This window comes from Eschrichtius robustus, chromosome 6 (assembly GCF_028021215.1).
Source record: "Eschrichtius robustus isolate mEscRob2 chromosome 6, mEscRob2.pri, whole genome shotgun sequence".
NCBI lineage: Eukaryota > Metazoa > Chordata > Mammalia > Artiodactyla > Eschrichtiidae > Eschrichtius > Eschrichtius robustus.
Genome location: NC_090829.1, coordinates 66,188,886 through 66,205,755, shown reverse-complemented (window position 1 = coordinate 66,205,755; position 16,870 = coordinate 66,188,886).

The following is a 16,870-nucleotide window of genomic DNA, read 5'->3' as shown; positions in this document are numbered from 1 at the left end:
GTCCATTTATTTGTCACCCGATCCCATGGCCATGTACTTGACCTTGTCATATTCCAGATTATCCATCTGCTTCCTTCTCTTCGACTCTACTGTAGCTATTTCAAACTGTGTCCACTCTCCACAAAATTATAACCCTGCCATTTCACTGGCTTACCCTCAGGAGATGGCCTTACCTCATCCACGGGGAAATTTGAAAACTTCAGATGAAAATATCCTCAATTTTCTGCCACCAAAATTATAAACTCTCTTTTATCTGCATCCATCCTTTTGTCCTTCTCTAGTGCTTTGATAGCAGAGACGTCCTTCAACCAAAGTTAAGCAATGACTTCAGTCCTTCCCCCAAACCGTGACACTTTAATTTCTCTATTCTATACCTCTAATCTTTTTGTCTGCCAACCCCTTCCACTCAGCATTTAAAGTGATGAAGTCTTTTTTCTCAAAAAGCCCCCAATCTGATCCCCACATTCCCTTGCAGCTACCACTGATCTCTCTCCCCCTGTCATGGCCGAGTCACTTACACTTACTGCACCGACTTCCTTACCTCCTACTTACTCTCCAACCCACTACATCTGACTTCTATCCCCGACACACCACTGAAACTGATCTCACCATGGTCTCCCTCAAACTCCTGTTGCGAAATCCATTGGGTAATTCTCAGTCTTCATATTATTTGATCTCTGTGCAGAATTTTATACTCTTGGCCTCTTTGAAACAATCTTCCTTTGACTTCTATGTTACCACACAGTCCTGTTTTGTGTTGTTTTGTTTTTCTCCTCAACTTTCTGTCTACTCTCTTAGTCTCCTTTGCAAATTCCTTTTTCTATGCCTGTTAGTATCCCTCAGAGTTCTTCCTTCTCATCTCAAGCCTCACTCTCCTTAGATTATCCCAGGGATTCCCATGTACAATTGCCTTATATACCCTGATATCCATCTACAGTTCCAGTCTCTCCCAAGTTGCATAACTTTATCTTCAATTATCCCCTGAACATCTCCACTTTGATTTCCACAGGACATTCCATGCATCTAGAATATAATCTCTTATTTTATCTCACAAACCAACTCCCTTACCTTTGTTTCCTACTTCAGTCAATGGCATTACCACCATCCAGCTTCTAGCACAAGCTGGAAGTCTAGACGCCAACCTGCCCCTCTTTCTCCATCTTTTTCTGAACCCTGAATCAAACAAATCATCACATTCTGCCAATTGTTCCTCCTAAGTTAATATCTTTCAAATCCCTTCATTTCTTCTCCTGCCATCCTAGTTGGGTCATCGTTATCTCTATCCCCCTGCCTCTTCAATCCTTTTTCTAGGCTGCACCGAAAGTGATCTATCTAAAATTCAGATCTCACCATGCCAATCCCCCATCATGGTTCCTTACTACTCTTAAGAGGAAGGCCAGACTCCTTGACTTGACCCCATAACCCTTCATGACCTGAACTCTGCTTGCCTCTTTAGGCCAGAATTTCTCAATGTCAGCACTACTGACATTTTGGGTTAAATAATTCTTTGTTGTAGGAGGCTTTCCTGTGCATTCTAGGATATTTAGCAGCATCCCTGGCTTCTACCCCCTAGATACCAGTCATACCACCTCCCCAGTTGTGATAACCAGAATGTCTCCAGACATTGCCAAATGTACCCTAGAGGGCAAAATCAACCCTGGTGGAGAACCACTGCTTGAGACTAATCTGTCACTACACCCTACACCCTATATGTTTGAACTTCTAGCCATAGTAGCTTTTCCTTATTCCTCTACTGAACAATTTTTAATTTATTTTATATTTGTGACAGTTTTTTAAACATGTAATTCACATAGCATACAATTTATCCAAAGTATACCAGTTCAGAGGTTTTTAGTATATTCACAGAGCTGTAAAACCCTCATCACAAGCAATTTTAGAACATTTTCATCACCCAAAAAGAAGCCTCATACCCATAGACAGTTACTCCCCATTTTCCTTCAACCCCCTGAGCCCTAGGCAGTCACTAGTCTATTTTATGTCTCTATTCAGTTGCTTTTCCTGGACATTTCATATAAATGGAGTCATGCAATTTTATGGTATTTTATGACTTAGCATAATGTTTTCAAGGTCCATCCATGTTGTAGCATGTATCAGTACTTCATTCCCTTTTTTTGTTGAATAGTTTTCTATAGGATGATACTTTTGAGGTTTGTTTTGTTCATATTTTATGGATACTCTGCATTTTTTTTCTCTTTCATTCAGACACTGTCCTTCCTTACCTACATTGTATGATTCTGTCCTTGCACACTTCAACTCCTTCTTTCTAGAAACAGAGTCATGTTATGGAGTGGCTTCAACAGGCCACTCTGGAAGCCATCTTGCTCGGATTTTACATTAATAATTGGGTTTCTTCTCAGTGAAGACTCTGTATCCACTTTCTCTATCTCTGTTTTCTCTATGCCCCCTTTTCTTGCCTCTCTCCTCACCCTTACAACTGGACTTGGTAAGGTCAGAATTTTGAGATCATTACCATGGTGCCTTGTGAATAGTTTTATCAAAACACTACATTATTTACTGTCTATCCTCTCACTAGTCTCACTAATTTAAATCTTTTGAAGGCAAAGACATTGTCTTATTACTAATACTTGCAGCACCTGGTGTGTTTTCTGGCACATGTTAAGCATTTTAATTTAAGCATTTAAATCTTTTGCGGAATCAGTGCAAGAAACGAGGAATCATTGCTTTGATAACTTGCCTGGCATTATGGTTTCCCTGGATCTGGACCTGGCTTTGTCCTGGTCAGGCTTCCCAGAGATGGAGTCTTGCCTCTGTATGGGGTCTGGAAGCGTTGACAAGGACCTGCTGTCAGTCTCTCTGACAACCTGCCCAGGAGGCTGACTGCTGCTCTGCCCCTGCCTTCACCTTCAACATATACAACCATCTCTCCTGGATTCCTCATTGACCTTCTTCACATTTACTTGCTGCCATAGCTGTCAACTCCCACTCTCACTGTTCTCTTGTGATCTCACACTTTAGCCTCTCTTGAATGGACCAGGGGTTCAGTCCAGGGGGACTGAGTGGACACTCTTGTTCAGGCAGCTGGACCCACTATTGTGGAGGTTAGAGAAAAAGCATGGCTCTCTTGAACAAAGACACCAAAAAGTAACTTCTTTCTTACTCATTGTTGACTGAAGCAGTGTGGAAAGATGTGTTTTATGGTTTATGTTAGATTTATTTTGTTTCTTATGTAACAAACGTAGCACTGTTCTTAGTGCTTTACAAGTATTAATTTGTTCAGTCTTCATAATGTTATGAGGTCACTCCCATTCTTATCTGTTTCTCAGATGGAAACTTAAATGTTCACTATCACACAGCTGCTAAGTGGCAGAGCCAGGAATCAAACCCAGGTGCTCTACCTCTAGAATTGCTCTGCTGCCTCTCTCACTTCGGGGCCTTTCTACATACTAACCCTCTAACGAGAAGGCTCCTTCATCTCCTCTTCACCTGGCCAACTCCTACCCATCACTTAAGTTTTAGCTCAGTTGACTTTTTTCTCTGATAAGTAAGCTTTGACTGCTTCTTCAAGCCTGGATTGGCACCCACCCTGTGTGGTCTCATAGCAGCTGGTATTTTTCCTTTTATTTCACAAATCTATTGACTTTGCTATCGTCTCTTTTATGACTTAAGCTCTTTGAGAACAGGAGCATTTTCTAGCTGGTATACCATTGTATCCCCACATTTAGGAATGAAATGCCTGGCAAGTAGTAGGTGCTCAAAAGTATTTCTTATATATATAAATGAATCCAAATGTCCAAAATATAGTATTATTTTATGAGATTCTGCTAGTCCAGTCTCCTTTCTCCCCTCTGATGGATTTCGGATTGACAGAGTATCAAAGTGAAATAAAACCAAAATAACAGCTAAGGGGCTTTCCCAAAGTCTCACTCTCAAAATTGGATTTTAATAAACTGAGTAATTAATATAATAGATTTACATAGCCAAATAAACCTATCCCTGCATTGTTTAGACCAATTCTGGAACTTGTCTCCAACTCTGAGAACATGCTAAAAGGAACCCTAAAAATCTGAATATATGATGGGTGACTCCTCACCACCCGTTTCACCCTTTCCCCTGGGTAGCAGCCGTGTGGTGGGGTAGGGAAGAGTGAATTGGCCATCCCAGCCATGGGGGCAGGAGTGCCAAGATTGGTCTAAGCTAATTAGTGAAATTGCATTCCCCTTCAGAAGTCACATGAAGTCCAGGTGCCCTCTTCTGAGCTAGTCAGCTTCGTCACCTGCTGTACCATGTGGTCTGGAACTGCTGCAGCTACCTTGTCTCCTTAAGGAAGTTCAGCCTAGGAGTGGAGCTGACGCTTCAGAGGCAGAGAAGGGAGATTGTGGTCCTTGACAACATCGCTGGGCTGTGGCAAAAAACCCCAAAAGCCAAAAAACCCTTGTGGAGTTCACCTTATCTCAGTTAACTGAGCACATCTTTCTCCTTTATTGCCTGGAACTATTTGAATTAGGTTTCCTGGTCCTTTTAACATAAAGGTATACTGGTAACTGGTGCCTGTCCAAGGACCTATGAGCCGGGTACCATGGGACCCTGAAGGTGGGCAAATGAGGCTACTTCTAACTCCCAGATCACGCAGAATACAAGAAAGGAAAGGAGCCCTGCAAAGAATGCCAAGATCCCAACCATCACTGCCCCTGGGCTTCTGCCTCCTCTTCCCAGGCTTCAGGAATGCAGAACCAGGAAGGAAAAGTACTGCAAATCTAACCTTTCCTGGTCTCTCCTTGTCTAGACCTAAATGTCTAAAAGGTCAGCATATCATTGTTCACAGATTCAGGCTCAACATCTGATATTGAGAAAGCATGGACTTCTGGAATCAGAGCATCATCTTTCTATTAAATAAAATTGCTAGGGAAAGAAAGAGAGGACACTGTATTCAATGTATATTCTGAGAATATTTAACTAAATAGATATTTCTTCTAACAACATCATGCAGTTTTATAAAGGAAGGCCTGTCTTCCCTATGTTGGCCTCACAAAGAACAACACCAACAAAATACAAACAGCAGGGATACCAAGGAAAACCAAAGCAGGAGAAAGTTTCAAAAATGTCTCCACAAATCCAAGGAAAGGGAGAAGGTGAACAATTGAAGATGAAGACATAGGGAAAAACTTTAGAAGATGCCATTTAGTTATTAAATAAAACCTGGAGGAGAAAAGTGCAAATTGAGTAGAAACAATAAAAGGAAAAGAAGAAGAAACCTTTCTTGAGTCAAAGAAAGACAATGTTTCAGTTTGAAAGGATTTCATAAAGAACAATCAAATTGATTGTGTCCTGCAGAATTCTTAATTGAGTGAGAGGAAATGGCTTACCTACAAAGAAACAAAAATTAGGTTGGCTTCAGATAATTCCTCATTAATATTAAATGCCAAAAGGAAAAGAAGCAACATTTGCAGAGTTTAAAGGGAAAATATTCAAGACTGAGAAATCTTGCAAGTTATTTTCACTTGCAAGGGCAGGAAAAGATATTCTTAACAAGTAAGAATCCAGATAATATATACATTGCCTCTTTCCAGAAATCTTATTAAAATTGTGCCCTGAAAGATAAATAAAATAGAAATCCTAGGATGAGAATATCTTTAAATCTTCAATATTTGATGTAAATTTTGCTGTTAGCATGTGACAGATACTTTTTACCATATTTAAGATGGTTCATATTCTTACTATTTTGTATAGAGTTTTAATCACTAATATGTAACTTCTGTAAGGCAGGGAGTTGTGCCCATTTTGCTCACTCCTATGTCCAATGACTAGAAGAATGTTTAGTTCATAGTTGGTGTTCAGGAAATACTTGTTGGAGGAATGAATCAATTACCCAGAAATAGATGCTGAATCAAGTCCAGTGCCTTTCCTCCATATGTTTTTTTTAAAATAATTAATGTTATGATTTGCATTCATGGACTTCCTAATACTGAACCATCCTTGCACTCCTGGAATAAACTCTTCTTATTGACAATATACTATTCCTTGAATATATAGCTGCATTTGATTTGCTAAGATTTTATAAGTAATCTTAAATTAGATGTTGTTTTATATTTTTTGTCTGTTGTGTGTGTGTGTGTGTGTGTGTGTGTGTCTTTTTTTTTCCTTTTCCTTTTCTTTCTTCTTTTTTGGCTTATCCTGAATCCATTCTCCCATTCTCCCTTCTGTTAGAAAGAGGTTCAGTTTTCCTTTGGAGAATTACTGCCTTCTCACTCCTAGCCCAAGAGGATCAGGTCAAGCTAACTCTATCCCTGCTCTAGGAGTAGACACATAATCCACTCTTGTCAAGCTGGAGTACCAATCTCCTGGCCACAATGAACAGTTCAGTGATGGGCACTGGAGCCAAGCCAGACCAATGAGACTCCTTATCAGGAGTTGTGCTGGAATTGTGAGGAGAGAGGTTCTCTTATTCTGCTGCAGTTCCAAGCTGATAGAATGTTAGCTTGTGCAACTGGTAAGCACCTTGCCACAGCCAGGTGGAAGTGTGATTGGGAATGAAACCAGCACAAAGGGAAGCTTTACGCACTTGTTCTAGTGTGCCAAAAAGACACACTCCCATATTTTTTGGTAACATGGACATGAACATAAGCTCCCCTTTTCCCTTAAGTCAGTTGATACAATGTAACATTCATAAACTAGAATTGTCTGTATTTTAATTTTTTGTGCTCTCTTTAGCAAGTGTTGGTGTCAGGTCTTTGTTGGTCTCATAAAAAGATTTGAGAAATTTTTCATTTCATTTACACTCTAAATATGTTGGAAAGCTAATTGCTCACATCTCCTTCTATTCATATTCAGAATGCATTGAAAAATAGACACTGGACCTAGGAGGGAATGAAAACACAGTATACCCTTTATTACTGGCAAAGCTGGACTGAAGAACATAGGAAGCTCTGCAGCTCTAATGGTGAACTGAACTTCCCAGTCACTGAAAAGTACTGGAGAGCACAGGCCTCTTCTCCCGATACCCCTGTGCCCACATAGGCAAGGTGGGAGAGCCAGAGAGCCCTGTTGCAAGTCAATTTTGATTATTTCAACTTTCCTAAAGAATTATATGTTTCACTTAGCTTCTTAATGTAGTTATACCTTTCTCATTCCTAATGTTTTATATTTTTATTTTCTCCCTTTATTCAAAGCCCAAATTCCTAGGGACTTGCTTATTTTATCTTCTTGAAGAATCACTTCCTTTTTTCATTAATTCTGTTTTATTAATTCTGTTTTATTTTTAGCATTCTAGGTTATTTCTGCTTTTATTAATTATAATATATAATTTTATATATTTGGCTTATTTTATTAATTTTTCTATTGTCTTGAGTTGAACGCTTGGTTGTTATCTTTCGCCTTTTTTGATTAATAGTAAAAGAATTTAAATCTATAATAGTTCTTGTTAGCACCAACCCATAGTTTTGCTATGCACTGTTCTTATTTTTGTTGATATTTAGATGATCTCAGAGTATGATTTTGACTTAATTTACAATTTCTTTAAAGAAATTGTGGATTTTATTTGTTTAGGTTTTTTTTGTTTTGATCTACCATTCGTGTGGCTCTAGTTTGATTGTGTGATAGTCCCAAAATGTGGTAAGATTTTTACATTTTGAAAAGTATTATTCAGGATTTTCTTTATGACTAAACACATCACAATTTTCTTCTACTTCTATGGGCATGTGAGAATATATATTCTCTATAAAGTATCAAGTACTAGATTATCTAGTAAGTTTATCCTACTAATTATATGCTTAAACTCATTTTTATCCTTTTTATATTTTTTTGTCTATTTGGTCAATCAAATTCTGAGACAACAATGTTAAAAAAAAACTCTTCAATTCTGTTTTTATCAAATTTTGTTTTTGTCTCTAAGAGTTGTGTTTTGTATATCTTGCAAAGTACTGTTTAGTGTAGAGTACATGAAAGTTTATGACAAATATATAATCTTGGTGGGGTTTTATTTTTTTTGTTTTTTGGCCACACCGCGCAGCTTGCAGGATCTTAGTTCCCCAACCAGGGATTGAACTCGAGCCACAGCAGTGAAAGCACCAGGTCCTCACCACTGGACTGCCAGGGAGTTCTAGTCTTGGTGTTTTTAATCAAATGGGAAATATTCTCTTTTTCCATTTTTACTCTTGGACTCAAATTTTACTTCATCTGATATTAACATTGCCACTCTTAGGTGTTTCTTTTTTTTTTGTATTTTAAGGATATACATTAAATTTTTACTATGAAATATACAGAAAAAGATGCATAGAACACAAATGTATGGCTTAAAGAATTGCTCATCTAAACGCTACCCAGTTCAAGTAACTGAATGTAGATCATTGACAGAACTCTAAAAGCCAACAGTTATTCTCAACCTTCCCCTTGAATGTTACCATTATCCTGATTTGTGTAGGAATTTCCTCCTTTCTCTTCATATTTTAACCACCAAGGTGTATATTCAGTACTTTAACATTTAGATTTGCCTGTTTCTGAAATGTACATAAATAAAATTATTCTATATAAATCTTTCATGTCTTACTTCCTTTGCTCAGTATTACATTTTAAAGATTTATTCATCTTGTTATGTGTAGCTATAGCTTTTGGTTGTTGGTGGCGATGCTGTATAATATCCCATCGTATAAATACACAACAATTTATTTTTCTCTTCCACCATTGTCTGACATTTGGGTTATTTCCAGCTTGGGCTATTTTATAATGCTGCTATGAACATTCTTGAACAAGTTTCTTGTGCACACATTTCCATTGGCTATGTAACAATAAGTAGAATTGTTGGAGCATGGTGAGTATCTTTAAATTTAGTAGAGATTGCCTAACTCATATAAAGGGATTGTGCCTATTTATAACTCCCACACGTATGAGTTCCTATTGCTTTACATTCTCCCTGATATTAGATATGGTTAGTCTTTTCAATTATAATCATTCTGGTGAATGTGTAGTGATATCTTCCAGTGATTTTAATTTTGTATCTCTGGGATTACTATTGAAAGTGGGTGCTTTTTCATATATTAATTTCCTACAATTTTTTGCCTTTTGTGAAATGCCTGTTCCAGACTCTTGCTAACTCTTGGATTGTCTGCCATTTTCTTATTGATTTGTTTCTTAATTATATTTTTGGGTATGAACTCCTGGAAAAAATATTCTCCCAATCTATGGCTTGTATTTTCACTCTCTCAGTGGTGTCTTTTGATGAACGTAATTTCTTCATTCTAATATACTCAAATTTTTCATTCTTTTATTATATGATCGTTGCTTTCATGTCCATTTTATTTATTTATTTATTTATTTATTTATTTATTTATTTATTTTTGGCCGTGCCGCGCAACTTGCGAGATCTTAGTTCCCCAACCAGGGATTGAACCTGTGCCCCATGCCGTGGAGGCGTGGAGTCCTAACGTCTGGACTGCCAGGGAATTCCCCTTTCATGCCCTCTATAAGAAAAATTTACTTTCCCTGAAGTATAAAGAAATTTGCCTATTTTATCTTGTAAAATATTTTTTGTTTGTCTTTTGCATTTAGATCTCAAATCCCCTTGGAATTAATTTTTGCATATGTTGTAAGGTAGGGGTCAAGCTAGCACCATTTACTGAAAAAACTGTCTTTCTCTACTGCTCTGCATTGTCACCTATATCACATATCAGACATCCATATATATTGGAGTCTGCCTCTATGCTCTCTATTCTAGTCCCTTGGTTTATATTCCTGTGCTAAGGTTACACTGTTTTAATAACTGTAACCTCATAATAAGGCTTCATATTTTTACAGCATGTCTTCCTACCTTGGTTTCTTTTTCAAAAGTATCTTGGCTATGCTTGACTCTTCATATTTCATATACATTTTATAATCAGCTTATCAAGATAAGCTTTAAGATTATCATAATCATAAACATGATCATAATACTTTAAGATTTTGATTGGGATTGTATTGCATATTTAGATCAATTTGGAAGAAAGGTCATATTTACAATAGGTCTTCAGTCCATGAGTATACTGTATCTCTCCGTTTAGTTTGGTCTTCCTTAACGTCTCAACAATTTTATGCTTACCTGCAGAGAGGTTTCGAACATCTTTTATTAGATTTTATCCTAGATATTTCATATTGTTATGACCTTATAAACGACATACTTTTAGAATTTTATGTTTTAACTGCTTGCTGCAGGTATGTATGAATACATCTGATTTTTGTACATTGTATATGCTTATAGTCCCTCAAGAAGAGACTCTTAGAATGCTTTCCCTCACTCTATCCTCTTTCTGCCTGTTAAGATGATTGGAAGTTTTACTCTGAGTTGTTAAAACATTTATTTCAGTATTCTATTCTAAGAAACCTGATTTATACTTAAAAATGAGATTTATTGAATTCATTGAAAATCAGTATTTTTCTTACATATTTTATCTTCCCCAATCTGATATTTTTTTTCTAATTACATTTTAATGAAGAAGACATATTTCTTCAAGTCCTTTGTAAGAAGTCCATGGCTGCATGCTTTTTGAGTCCTTGCAGTTCTTGGTTGGAAAACCAGAGAATCACAGTCCTATCCCAGTGATATTATTTAAATATTTCTCAACGTCATCTAGCTTCCAGTGTTGTGATAAGAACTCTAGTGTCAAAATAGTTATCGTGCCCTTGTAAGTAAGCTGTTCTCTCTTTCTAAAAGCTTGTAGTATATGCTTTCTATTCCTGGAAATTAACATTTTCCCAAGAAAATGTTTGTTTATATTATTTTTATTAATCTTGTATATAACTCTGTGACTTTTAATCCAAAAATGGTCTTCTTTTAGCTCCAGAAAATTTTTTTATTTTTATTTTTTAGTATTGTTTCCCCATTTTTTCCTTTGTCTCTTCCCGAGCTGCTTGTCTTTTTCAGTTATGTATCCTGAGTCTCTCCTCCATTTCTCTCTTATTTTTACTAATAATTTTCATTCATTTGTCCTTTTTGCTCTATATTCTGGAGTATATTTTTAGGTCTATTTTTGAGATCAATAATTCAGTTTTCTGTCCCTCCATATATTTTCACTCCTTCTAGATTGTTTTAATTTCAGAAATTGTTTTTTAAATTATTTTTCCTAATTTTGAGAGTTTTCTTATTATCAGCTTTCTCTTTGGTAATATCTTTTTTTTTTTTTTTTTTTTGCAGGTTCTTGTCAGTCATCAATTTTATACACATCAGTGTATACATGTCAATCCCAATCACCCAATTCAGCACACCACCATCCCCACCCCACCGCAGTTTTCCCCCCTTGGTGTCCATACGTTTGTTCTCTACATCTGTGTCTCAACTTCTGCACTGCAAACCGGTTCATCTGTACCATTTTTCTAGGTTCCACATACATGTGTTTATATACGATATTTGTTTTTCTCTTTCTGGCTTACTTCACTCTGTATGACAGTCTCTAGATCCATCCACGTCTCAACAAATGACTCAGTTTCGTTCCTTTTTATGGCTGAGTAATATTCCATTGTACATATGTACCACAACTTCTTTATCCATTCGTCTGTCGATGGGCATTTAGGTTGCTTCCATGACCTGGCTATTGTAAATAGTGCTGCAATGAACATTGGGGTGCATGTGTCTTTTTGAATTATGGTTTTTCTCTGGGTATATGCCCAGTAGTGGCATTGCTGGATCATATGGTAATTCTATTTTTAGTTTTTTAAGGAACCTCCATATTGTTCTCCATAGTGGCTGTATCAATTTACATTCCCACCAACAGTGCAAGAGGGTTCCCTTTTCTCCACACCCTTTCCAGCATTTGTTGTTTGTAGATTTTCTGATGATGACCTTTCTAACTGGTGTGAGGTGATACGTCATTGTAGTTTTGATTTGCGTTTCTCTAATAATTAGTGATGTTGAGCATCTTTTCATGTGCTTCTTGGCCATCTGTATGTCTTCTTTGGAGAGATGTCTATTTAGTTCTTCTGCCCATTTTTGGATTGGCTTGTTTGTTTCTTTAATATTGAGCTGAATGAGCTGTTTATATATTTTGGAGATTAATCCTTTGTCCATTGATTCATTTGCAAATATTTTCTCCCATTCTGAGGGTTGTCTTTTCGTCTTGTTTATCGTTTCCTTTGCTGTGCAAAAGCTTTGAAGTTTCATTAGGTCCCATTTGTTTATTTTTGTTTTTATTTCCATTACTCTAGGAGGTGGGTCAAAAAAGATCTTGCTGTGATTTATGTCAAAGAATGTTCTTCCTATGTTTTCCTCTAAGAGTTTTATAGTGTCCGGTCTTACATTTAGGTCTTGAATCCATTTTGAGTTTATTTTTGTGTATGGTGTTAGGGAGTATTCTAATTTCATTCTTTTCCATGTAGCTGTCCAGTTTTCCCAGCACCACTTATTGAAGAGACTGTCTTTTCTCCATTGTATATCTTTGCCTCCTTTGTCATAGATTAGTTGACCATAGGTGTGTGGGTTTATCTCTAGGCTTTCTATCTTGTTCCATTGACCTATGTTTCTGTTTTTGTGCCAGTACCATATTGTCTTGATTACTGTAGCTTTGTAGGATAGTCTGAAGTCAGGGAGTCTGATTCCTCCAGCTCCGTTTTTTTCCCTCAAGACTGCTTTGGCTATTCGGGGTCTTTTGTGTCTCCATACAAATTTTAAGATGATTTGTTCTAGTTCCGTAAAAAATGCCATTGGTAATTTGATAGGGATTGCATTGAATCTGTAGATTGCTTTGGGTAGTATAGTCATTTTCACAATATTGATTCTTCCAATCCAAGAACATGGTATATCTCTTCATCTGTTGGTATCATCTTTAATTTCTTTCATCAGTGTCTTATAGTTTTCTGCATACAGGTCTTTTGTCTCCCTAGGTAGGTTTATTCCTAGGTATTTTATTCTTTTTGTTGCAGTGGTAAATGGGAGTGTTTCCATAATTTCTCTTTCAGATTTTTCATCATTAGTGTATAGGAATGCAAGAGATTTCTGTGTATTAATTTTGTATCCTGCAACTTTGCCAAATTCATTGATTAGCTCTAGTAGTTTTCTGGTGGCATTTTTAGGATTCTCTATGTATAGTATCATGTCATCTGAAAACAGTGACAGTTTTACTTCTTCTTTTCCAATTTGTATTCCGTTTATTTCTTTTTCTTCTCTGATTGCCATGGCTAGGACTTCCAAAACTATGTTGAATAATAGTGGTGAGAGTGGACATCCTTGTCTCGTTCCTGATCTTAGAGGAAATGCTTTCAGTTTTTCACCATTGAGAATGATGTCTGCTGTGGGTTTGTGGTATATGGCCTTTATTATGTTGAGGTAGGTTCCCTCTATGCCCACTTTCTGGAGAGTTTTTATCATAAATGGGTGTTGAATTTTGTCAAAAGCTTTTTCTGCATCTATTGAGATGATCGTATGGTTTTTATTCTTCAATTTGTTAATATGGTGTATCACATTGATTGATTTGCATATATTGAAGAATCCTTGCATCCCTGAGATAAATCCCACTTGATCGTGGTGTATGATTCTTTTAATGTGTTGTTAGATTCTGTTTGCTAGTATTTTGTTGAGGATTTTTGCATCTATATTCATCAGTGATATTGGTCTGTAATTTTCTTTTTTTGTAGTATCTTTGTCTGGTTTTGGTATCAGGGTGATGGTGGCCTCATAGAATGAGTTTGGGAGTGTTCCTTCCTCTGCAATTTTTTGGAAGAGTTTGAGAAGGATGGGTGTTAGCTCTTCTCTAAATGTTTAATAGAATTCACCTGTGAACCCATCTGGTCCTGGACTTCTGTTTGTTGGAAGATTTTTAATCACAGTTTCAATTTCATTACTTGTGATTGGTCTGTTCATATTTTCTGTTTCTTCCTGGTTCAGTCTTGGAAGGTTATACCTTTCTAAGAATTTGTCCATTTCTTCCAGGTTGTCCATTTTATTGGCATAGAGTTGCTTGTAGTAGTCTCTTAGGATGCTTTGTATTTCTGCAGTGTCTGTTGTAACTTCTCCTTTTTCATTTCTAATTTTATTGATTTGAGTCCTCTCCCTCTTTTTCTTGATGAGTCTGGCTAATGACTTATCAATTTTGTTTATCTTCTCAAAGAACCAGCTTTTAGTTTTATTGATCTTTGCTATTGTTTTCTTTGTTTCTATTTCATTTATTTCCACTCTGATCTTTATGATTTCTTTCCTTCTGCTAACTTTGGGTTATGTTTGTTCTTCTTTCTCTAGTTCGTTTAGGTGTAAGGTTAGATTGTTTACTAGAGATTTTTCTTATTTCTTTAGGTAGGCTTGTATAGCTATAAACTTCTCTCTTAGAACTGCTTTTGCTGCATCCCATAGGTTTTGGATCGTCGTGTTTTCATTGTCATTTGTCTCTAGGTATTTTTGGATTTCCTCTTTGATTTCTTCTCTGATCTTTTGGTTATTTAGTAACGTATTGTTTAGCCTCCATGTGTTTGTGCTTTTTACGTTTTTTTCCCTGTAATTCATTTCTGATCTCATAGCGTTGTTGTCAGAAAAGATGCTTGATATGATTTCAATTTTCTTAAATTTACTGAGGCTTGATTTGTGACCCAAGATGTGATCTATCCTGGAGAATGTTCCGTGCGCACTTGAGAAGAAAGTGTAATCTGCTGTTTTTGGATGGATTGTCCTATAAATATCAATTAAGTCTATCTGGTCTATCGTGTCATTTAAAGCTTCTGTTTCCTTATTTATTTTCATTTTGGATGATCTGTCCATTGGTGTAAGTGAGGTGTTGAAGTCCCCCACTATTATTGTGTTACTCTCGATTTCCTCTTTTATAGCTGTTAGCAGTTGCCTTATGTATTGAGGTGCTCCTATGTTGGGTGCATATATATTTATAATTGTTATATCTTCTTCTTGGATTGATCCCTTGATCATTATGTAGTGTCCTTCCTTGTGTCTTGTAACGTTCTTTATTTTAAAGTCTATTTTATCTGATATGAGTATTGCTACTCCAGCTTTCTTTTGATTTCCATTTGCATGGAATATCTTTTTCCATCCCCTCACTTTCAGTCTGTATATGTCCCTAGGTCTGAAGTGGATCTCTTGTAGACAGCACATATATGGGTCTTGTTTTTGTATCCATTCAGCAAGCCTGTGTCTTTTGGTTGGAGCATTTAATCCATTCACGTTTAAGGTAATTATCGATATGTATGTTCCTATGACCATTTTCTTAATTGTTTTGGGTTTGTTTTTGTAGGTCCTTTTCTTCTCTTGTGTTTCCCACTTAGAGAAGTTCCTTTAGCATTTGTTGTAGAGCTGGTTTGGTGGTGCTGAATTCTCTTAGCTTTTGCTTGTCTGTAAAGCTTTAGATTTCTCCATCAAATCTAAATGAGATCTTTGCCGGGTAGAGTAATCTTGGTTGTAGGTTCTTCCCTTTCATCACTTTAGGTATATCATGCCACTCCCTTCTGGCTTGTAGAGTTTCTGCTGAGAAATCAGCTGTTAACCTTATGGGAGTTCCCTTGTATGTTTTTTGTCGTTTTTCCCTTGCTGCTTTCAATAATTTTTCTTTGTCTTTAATTTTTGCTATTTTGATTAATATGTGTCTCAGCGTGTTTCTCCTTGGGTTTATCCTGTATGGGACTCTCTGCGCTTCCTGGACTTGGGTGGCTCTTTCCTTTCCCATGTTAGGGAAGTTTTCGACTATAATCTCTTCAAATATGTTCTCTGGTCCTTTCTCTCTCTCTCTCTCCTCCTTCTGGGATCCCTATAATGCGAATGTTATTGCGTTTAATGTTGTCCCAGAGGTCTCTTAGGCTGTCTTCATTTCTTTTCATTCTTTTTTCTTTAGTCTGTTCCGCAGCAGTGAATTCCACCATTCTGTCTTCCAGGTTACTTATCCGTTCTTCTGCCTCAGTTATTCTGCTCTTGATTCCTTCTAGTGTAGTTTTCATTTCAGTTATTGTATTGTTCATCTCTGTTTGTTTGTTCTTTAATTCTTCTAGGACTTTGTTAAACTTTTCTTGCATCTTCTCGATCTTTGCCTCCATTTTTATTCCGAGGTCCTGGATCATTTTCACTATCATTATTCTGAATTCTTTTTCTGGAAGGTTGCCTATCTCCACTTCATTTAGTTGTTTTTCTGGGGTTTTATCTTGTTCCTTCATCTGGTATATAGCCCTCTACCTTTTCATCTTGTCTATCTTTCTGTAACTGTGGTTTTTGTTCCACAGGCTGCAGGATTGTAGTTTTTCTTGCTTCTTGCTTCTGCTGTCTGCCCTCTGATGGTTGAGGCTATCTAAGAGGCTTGATGGGAGGCTCTGGTTGGTAATATCTTTTTTTAAAAATTTTATTTATTTATTTATTTATTTATGTATTTATTTATTTATTTATTTATGGCTGTGTTGGGTCTTCATTTCTGTGCGAGGGCTCTCTCCAGCTGTGGCAAGCGGGGGCCACTCTTCATCGCGGTGCGTGGTCCTCTCTTGTTGCGGAGCACAGGCTCCAGACGCGCAGGCTCAGCATTTGTGGCTCACGGGCCCAGCCGCTCCGCGGCATGTGGGATCCTCCCAGACCAGGGCCCGAACCCGTGTCCCCTGCATTGGCAGGCAGATTCTCAACCACTGCGCCACCAGGGAAGCCCAGTAATATCTTTTTGAATCTCATTGAAAATTTGTATCAGAGAATTCTCTTTCTTGCTCTCTTGCCTCTATTCTATTTAAACAGCCTCCACTTTATTTTAATTTCTCAATGTTATAGCTCTCCTTTTAGGCTTTTCATTCTTTCAAATTTCCAGTCTTTCTTTCTCTTCTTCCTCCCCTTCTTCTTCTTCTTATCGTTCTTTCTCCTTCTTCCTCCTCTTCCTCCTCTTTTTCTTCTTCTTAGCCTTCTCCTTCCCATCCTCCTCCTCCTCTTCTCCTTCTCCTTCTTCTTCTGTATGTGTGTATTTTTATTTCT